The 8,426-nt window shown below is 45.8% G+C and overlaps 2 non-coding genes across 2 annotated transcripts; one reads left to right on the forward strand and one right to left on the reverse strand.

Moving 5' to 3' along the window:
• Nucleotides 1-3,561: 3,561 nt before the first annotated feature.
• Nucleotides 3,562-3,752, forward strand: LOC115942801 (U2 spliceosomal RNA). Its single transcript, XR_014142723.1, has one exon. It is a non-coding gene; the product is annotated as a U2 spliceosomal RNA (small nuclear RNA).
• Nucleotides 3,753-4,674: 922 nt separating this feature from the next.
• LOC145719980 (U2 spliceosomal RNA) lies at nt 4,675-4,865 on the reverse strand. Its single transcript, XR_014142722.1, has one exon. It is a non-coding gene; the product is annotated as a U2 spliceosomal RNA (small nuclear RNA).
• Between the last annotated feature and the right edge of the window lie 3,561 nt (nt 4,866-8,426).

The following is an 8,426-nucleotide window of genomic DNA, read 5'->3' on the forward strand; positions in this document are numbered from 1 at the left end:
ACTTATTTCACTCAACATAATACCCTCCAGTTCCATCCACGTCGTTGCAAATGGCAAGATCTCATTCCTTTTGATGGCTGCATAATATTCCATTGTATATATATACCACATCTTCTTTATCCAGTCATCTGTCGATGGACATCTTTCTAGCCAACCAGATTTAAAAGGCGCCCCTATTGAAAATACAAATGACAGTTGGTTTGCTGATGGCAACAGTTTCATGGAAGAGGGAATAAGAAAAGCTGGGTATGCTATAGTGCTCACTCGTGCTTGGCAATTATTATTGTTAAAATAATAATAATAATTATTAAAAGTTAATATTTATACTGACTCCACATATGCTTCCCTAGTCCTACATGTCCATGGAGCAATTTGGAAGAAAAGGGGATTATTATCGAGCCACAAATCAAATATGGGCCTGAAATTATTACTCTTCTTGAGGCTGTACACCTACCTAAGGAAGTAGCTGTAATTCACCTCAAGGACATCGAGGGATAGGACCTTAGCATCTAAAGGAAACAATTCACTAGGCCGTGCAACCAAGCAGGCAGCACAAAATAAACAAGTATTAAGTCTTTTATCCGTCTTAACTCCAATAAAGTCCATAAGTCCAGTCCATTCAGACCAAGAAATGCACAGGACTGGCTTGTTAATAATGAAGGAAAAAAATCTTTTTTTTTTTTTTTTAAGACTTTATTTATTTATTTGACAGAGAGAGACACAGCGAGAGAGGGAACGCAAGCAGGGAGAGTGGGAGAGGGAGAGGCAGGCCCCCTGCAGAGCAGGGAGCCCGATGCGGGGCTCGATCCCAGGACCCCGTCATCACGACCCGAGCCGAAGGCAGACGCCTAATGACTGAGCCACCCGGGCGCCCCAGGAAAAAAATCTTTATACCCAAAAGTAACCAATGGAAGGTAATACAGGATTCACACCAGGCTTCCGATTTGGGTAAAAAGGCCACGGAGGTGACAAAGACTTTGCTAAGAAAAAAACTTCTCTAGATTTGGACTCCCTTGGTCCCTACAAAGTGACAACGGACTGGCTTTTATTACACAAATTCAAAAGACGGCCCTCCAAAACTGAATAGCCCTTGATATTCTGACTGCAGTTAAAGGAGCCCAGAATTAGCTGACTGTCTCTCCTAACAGGACCCAGTGGCTATACGACTCTAACTTGTGTCCATGGCTTCCCCCAGGCTGGACAGGCCACTGTACTCTGGGTTTTGCCTGGGTGCACGGATGCATTATTAAAACCATTACCAACCCAGTCAACCTTCCAAATTTAAAACAGTGGTGAAGACATTCTGTGTCTCATTGGTATGACCACCTAACATCCATTTTTGTTCCCTCTTCGCTCGGAACTGAACGATGTTGTTTGGCACATGGAAGCTCTTAATAAGTACATGGCCGAGGCCCTAAATGACACCCCAAACAGCATTTCTCTATTAAATAACTAAAACAACACAAGTGCTTAAAGCAGTTTTACAAAACAGAATGACATTAGATGTTTCAAGTGCTACATAAGGTGAAATGTGTGCTAGCATGAAAACAAAACGCTATGTATGCGTTCCAGATTATCACAAAATGTTTCTGGGTTTCTGGCATGAATACAACAATCCCTCTCTTTCCTTTAATGATTGGTGAAACTCCTGGACTGGAAAAGGATTTTTGTCAACTATCAAAGGACTCTTATTTGAGCTGCTTTTTCTTTTTGTTACACTGATCATATTTTGCTGTTTTCTCCCATGTCTCTCCACCTGGTTTCAAGACTCCTTCACTGCCGTAACTTCAAGCCAACAGATGATCCTTTCCACCTAGGAAGGTCTACACGTGCAGTCTCCCTTGGATTCAGCTCCCTCTGTCTTTGGTAACTCCTATTATATCTGTATACGCCCCGACTGAGCAACGTTGACCCATAGGTAGGGACATCTCTATGCCCCGATTCAGCAGGAAGAAGTTACAGAAGATGAGACCTTCCACCCTCAAAACCTTAAAGATTTAAGGGTCAAAATTGTTCAGGGGGGAAAGATACGGGAAACAAAGGCAAAAGAAAAATTATTAAATTTCCTTACTACCTATAGCCCACTGATGAAGTCCTTGAAACAGGCAGAGTGACATTCCTCTAGGGACTCAACTGCCTCGATGTTAATACCTTGCTAAGGGCAAAAGGCAATCCTAGCCTGACACCCCCCCCCCTCCCCCAACCAGGATCCCGTAAGTCTACTTTAACGTACAGAAGTTCCTTTATTTCTAAACCCCCAAGATACGTGTTGGCAATCATCCCCCAAGCCTATGGCCCACCCACGATATCCATCTGAAGGGTCTCATGACTAAGGTTCTATTAGACGGTAATAAATGACCTCTTCCCAACAATAGCTAGCCCCCTCAAGGTCCTGGAAACCTTGCTTCCAAAATTCCTTAGAGACTTACGCCATCCCTAACCCTCTCCCACCTTGAAGGTATATATTGGGCCACTCCTCATGACCCCATTGCAGCTCTTTCTGCCCACGGGCCCTGTCCCCGTGCTCTAATAAAATCACCTTTTTGCACCAAAGACGTCTCAAGAATCCCTTGTTGTTGGGGGGGGGGGGGCGGGTGGTGGGTGGGTGGGAGGATGGGTTAGCCTGGTGATGGGTATTAAAGAGGGCACGTTCTGCAAGGAGCACTGGGTGTTATGCACAAACAACGAATCATGGAACACTACATCTAAAACTAATGATGTAATGTATGGTGATTAACATAACAATAAAAAATTTTTAAAAAAAGAATCCCTTGTTTTTTTGTTTTTTAAAGATTTTATTTATTTGACAGAGAGAGATACAGCGAGAGAGGGAACACAAGCAGGGGGAGTGGGAGAGGGAGAAGCAGGCTTCCCGGGGAACAGGGAGCCCGATGCGGGGCTCGATCCCAGGACCCTGGGACCATGACCTGAGCCGAAGGCAGACGCTTAACGACCGAGCCACCCAGGCGCCCCAAAAGAATCCCTCGTTGTTGGTTGGCTTCGAACCCTAACGTTCTTTCCTACATCATGCCTACATACAGGACACAACAGTCAGATGATGTTAGGTGGTGGGTGCTCACGGTAGAAATCTTTCAACGTAGCTGTCCGCTGGAGAAGATGTTGAAGAAGAAGAGAGGGGAGACGCTGCCAAGAAAAACCTCATCCAGCGGCTTGCGTCTTTCTCGCTTGGGGCTTTCTCCAAGGCAACGAGGCTGAAGGAGCTCTCCGGCTACGCCTACCCGCCTACCCGCGCGTTTCCGTTCCCAGGCGGAGGGCCGGCGGGGAGGGCAGGAAACCAGGAAACGGCGCGCGCGTGTGGGCGGTACATGCAAATTAAAAACGGCTGTTTCTCCCGGGACCGATGGGAGCAAAACAATAAAAAGCGTGCAAGCCCCCCCAAAAGTTAATGACCTGACAAACTATGTATGTCTTATGAGTTGCGACGATGACATACTGTGAAGTTTAGGGAAGAGGGTGGGCTTTCGTTTGAGGTGACTTATCTCACCGTGACTAAAGGATGTGTGAGAGGCAGGGTGCCGCGGTGCCGGGCGGGAGGCAGTTATCGCTTCTCGGCCTTTTGGCTAAGATCAAGTGTAGTATCTGTTCTTATCAGTTTAATATCTGATACGTCCTCTATCCGAGGACAATATATTAAATGGATTTTTGGAGCAGGGAGATGGAATAGGAGCTTGCTCCGTCCACTCCACGCATCGACCTGGTATTGCAGTACTTCCAGGAACGGTGCACCCCCCACCTCGGGGGGAAATAAACTAGTTTTCAAGATCAGATTAGTTGTTTTTCATCTATAACTTCTATACAGCTATGTAGGAGAGAGATTGTAACTGACCACACGGACCTGTGGGTGTCCGCAGATTCGGATTGTTTGCTCACCAAATGAATGGGTTTTACAGGTACCGCCATCTTTTATCATAACCGAATTCGAAAGAATTGTGTAACCTACCCACTCTTTCATTTCTTACGTAGTCTGCAAGTGCTGTTGAGCAGTGTCTGCTGTGTACATTCTCGGGTTGAATGCTGAGAAGTGGCATTTGGAAGGTCCGGGATTAGTTTATGTAGTATAGACTGAGGAACAGTTAACTGGTACAGGGAGGCTAGGAATTGGGGAAGTAACAATTACAAGCAGCACCGTTTAGAACCACGTTAACTTAGATCCCCGAAATGCGGTGCTGTGAAAATCACAAGGCCTGTATAAATTTAGGTGTATTTAGCTGGGAGAACCAATTTTAACCGGATGAGCCACTGACGTCCATAGTACATTTTTTGTTTCCCTTCGCAGACCTTAGAAGTGGCTGTTTCGGAGATCTGTAGAAGTAGCCACGACCCAGATCAAAACAAATTAGACATCGTTCATTTTCAGCTGCGTCAACAAATGTGCATGTTAAACAAGAGCACAGTCCCCACCCGCCCACAGGCGATGCAATTTCAGGGTCGAGATCAATCCATAGGTGTCAGCACTCACCCCTTCGAGAATCCATGAGAAAAAAGCTTGCAGGAAAAATAGACGCTTCCGAAACTGATTTTCAGAGTTTTGCCGCAAACGGTGAGCGCATCCGCACAGTCAGTTAGAATAGCTTTTCTCCAGAGCTATGTAGAAGTTGTAGATGAAAAACAATTAATCTGATCTTGAAAACTAGTTTATTTCCCCCCGAGGTGGGAGGGTGCACCGTTCCTGGAAGTACTGCAATACCAGGTCGATGCGTGGAGTGGACGGAGCAAGCTCCTATTCCATCTCCCTGCTCCAAAAATCCATTTAATATATTGTCCTCGGATAGAGGACGTATCAGATATTAAACTGATAAGAACAGATACTACACTTGATCTTAGCCAAAAGGCCGAGAAGCGATAACTGCCTCCCGCCCGGCACCGCGGCACCCTGCCTCTCACACATCCTTTAGTCACGGTGAGATAAGTCACCTCAAACGAAAGCCCACCCTCTTCCCTAAACTTCACAGTATGTCATCGTCGCAACTCATAAGACATACATAGTTTGTCAGGTCATTAACTTTTGGGGGGGCTTGCACGCTTTTTATTGTTTTGCTCCCATCGGTCCCGGGAGAAACAGCCGTTTTTAATTTGCATGTACCGCCCACACGCGCGCGCCGTTTCCTGGTTTCCTGCCCTCCCCGCCGGCCCTCCGCCTGGGAACGGAAACGCGCGGGTAGGCGGGTAGGCGTAGCCGGAGAGCTCCTTCAGCCTCGTTGCCTTGGAGAAAGCCCCAAGCGAGAAAGACGCAAGCCGCTGGATGAGGTTTTTCTTGGCAGCGTCTCCCCTCTCTTCTTCTTCAACATCTTCTCCAGCGGACAGCTACGTTGAAAGATTTCTACCGTGAGCACCCACCACCTAACATCATCTGACTGTTGTGTCCTGTATGTAGGCATGATGTAGGAAAGAACGTTAGGGTTCGAAGCCAACCAACAACGAGGGATTCTTTTGGGGCGCCTGGGTGGCTCGGTCGTTAAGCGTCTGCCTTCGGCTCAGGTCATGGTCCCAGGGTCCTGGGATCGAGCCCCGCATCGGGCTCCCTGTTCCCCGGGAAGCCTGCTTCTCCCTCTCCCACTCCCCCTGCTTGTGTTCCCTCTCTCGCTGTATCTCTCTCTGTCAAATAAATAAAATCTTTAAAAAACAAAAAAACAAGGGATTCTTTTTTTAAAAATTTTTTATTGTTATGTTAATCACCATACATTACATCATTAGTTTTAGATGTAGTGTTCCATGATTCGTTGTTTGTGCATAACACCCAGTGCTCCTTGCAGAACGTGCCCTCTTTAATACCCATCACCAGGCTAACCCATCCTCCCACCCACCCACCCCCCGCCCCCCCCCCCCCAACAACAAGGGATTCTTGAGACGTCTTTGGTGCAAAAAGGTGATTTTATTAGAGCACGGGGACAGGGCCCGTGGGCAGAAAGAGCTGCAATGGGGTCATGAGGAGTGGCCCAATATATACCTTCAAGGTGGGAGAGGGTTAGGGATGGCGTAAGTCTCTAAGGAATTTTGGAAGCAAGGTTTCCAGGACCTTGAGGGGGCTAGCTATTGTTGGGAAGAGGTCATTTATTACCGTCTAATAGAACCTTAGTCATGAGACCCTTCAGATGGATATCGTGGGTGGGCCATAGGCTTGGGGGATGATTGCCAACACGTATCTTGGGGGTTTAGAAATAAAGGAACTTCTGTACGTTAAAGTAGACTTACGGGATCCTGGTTGGGGGAGGGGGGGGGGTGTCAGGCTAGGATTGCCTTTTGCCCTTAGCAAGGTATTAACATCGAGGCAGTTGAGTCCCTAGAGGAATGTCACTCTGCCTGTTTCAAGGACTTCATCAGTGGGCTATAGGTAGTAAGGAAATTTAATAATTTTTCTTTTGCCTTTGTTTCCCGTATCTTTCCCCCCTGAACAATTTTGACCCTTAAATCTTTAAGGTTTTGAGGGTGGAAGGTCTCATCTTCTGTAACTTCTTCCTGCTGAATCGGGGCATAGAGATGTCCCTACCTATGGGTCAACGTTGCTCAGTCGGGGCGTATACAGATATAATAGGAGTTACCAAAGACAGAGGGAGCTGAATCCAAGGGAGACTGCACGTGTAGACCTTCCTAGGTGGAAAGGATCATCTGTTGGCTTGAAGTTACGGCAGTGAAGGAGTCTTGAAACCAGGTGGAGAGACATGGGAGAAAACAGCAAAATATGATCAGTGTAACAAAAAGAAAAAGCAGCTCAAATAAGAGTCCTTTGATAGTTGACAAAAATCCTTTTCCAGTCCAGGAGTTTCACCAATCATTAAAGGAAAGAGAGGGATTGTTGTATTCATGCCAGAAACCCAGAAACATTTTGTGATAATCTGGAACGCATACATAGCGTTTTGTTTTCATGCTAGCACACATTTCACCTTATGTAGCACTTGAAACATCTAATGTCATTCTGTTTTGTAAAACTGCTTTAAGCACTTGTGTTGTTTTAGTTATTTAATAGAGAAATGCTGTTTGGGGTGTCATTTAGGGCCTCGGCCATGTACTTATTAAGAGCTTCCATGTGCCAAACAACATCGTTCAGTTCCGAGCGAAGAGGGAACAAAAATGGATGTTAGGTGGTCATACCAATGAGACACAGAATGTCTTCACCACTGTTTTAAATTTGGAAGGTTGACTGGGTTGGTAATGGTTTTAATAATGCATCCGTGCACCCAGGCAAAACCCAGAGTACAGTGGCCTGTCCAGCCTGGGGGAAGCCATGGACACAAGTTAGAGTCGTATAGCCACTGGGTCCTGTTAGGAGAGACAGTCAGCTAATTCTGGGCTCCTTTAACTGCAGTCAGAATATCAAGGGCTATTCAGTTTTGGAGGGCCGTCTTTTGAATTTGTGTAATAAAAGCCAGTCCGTTGTCACTTTGTAGGGACCAAGGGAGTCCAAATCTAGAGAAGTTTTTTTCTTAGCAAAGTCTTTGTCACCTCCGTGGCCTTTTTACCCAAATCGGAAGCCTGGTGTGAATCCTGTATTACCTTCCATTGGTTACTTTTGGGTATAAAGATTTTTTTCCTGGGGCGCCCGGGTGGCTCAGTCATTAGGCGTCTGCCTTCGGCTCGGGTCGTGATGACGGGGTCCTGGGATCGAGCCCCGCATCGGGCTCCCTGCTCTGCAGGGGGCCTGCCTCTCCCTCTCCCACTCTCCCTGCTTGCGTTCCCTCTCTCGCTGTGTCTCTCTCTGTCAAATAAATAAATAAAGTCTTAAAAAAAAAAAAAAAAGATTTTTTTCCTTCATTATTAACAAGCCAGTCCTGTGCATTTCTTGGTCTGAATGGACTGGACTTATGGACTTTATTGGAGTTAAGACGGATAAAAGACTTAATACTTGTTTATTTTGTGCTGCCTGCTTGGTTGCACGGCCTAGTGAATTGTTTCCTTTAGATGCTAAGGTCCTATCCCTCGATGTCCTTGAGGTGAATTACAGCTACTTCCTTAGGTAGGTGTACAGCCTCAAGAAGAGTAATAATTTCAGGCCCATATTTGATTTGTGGCTCGATAATAATCCCCTTTTCTTCCAAATTGCTCCATGGACATGTAGGACTAGGGAAGCATATGTGGAGTCAGTATAAATATTAACTTTTAATAATTATTATTATTATTTTAACAATAATAATTGCCAAGCACGAGTGAGCACTATAGCATACCCAGCTTTTCTTATTCCCTCTTCCATGAAACTGTTGCCATCAGCAAACCAACTGTCATTTGTATTTTCAATAGGGGCGCCTTTTAAATCTGGTTGGCTAGAAAGATGTCCATCGACAGATGACTGGATAAAGAAGATGTGGTATATATATACAATGGAATATTATGCAGCCATCAAAAGGAATGAGATCTTGCCATTTGCAACGACGTGGATGGAACTGGAGGGTATTATGTTGAGTGAAATAAGT

Source organism: Leptonychotes weddellii, unplaced genomic scaffold, assembly GCF_054177405.1.
Source record: "Leptonychotes weddellii isolate Sample4059 unplaced genomic scaffold, ASM5417740v2 HiC_scaffold_8901, whole genome shotgun sequence".
Lineage (NCBI taxonomy): Eukaryota > Metazoa > Chordata > Mammalia > Carnivora > Phocidae > Leptonychotes > Leptonychotes weddellii.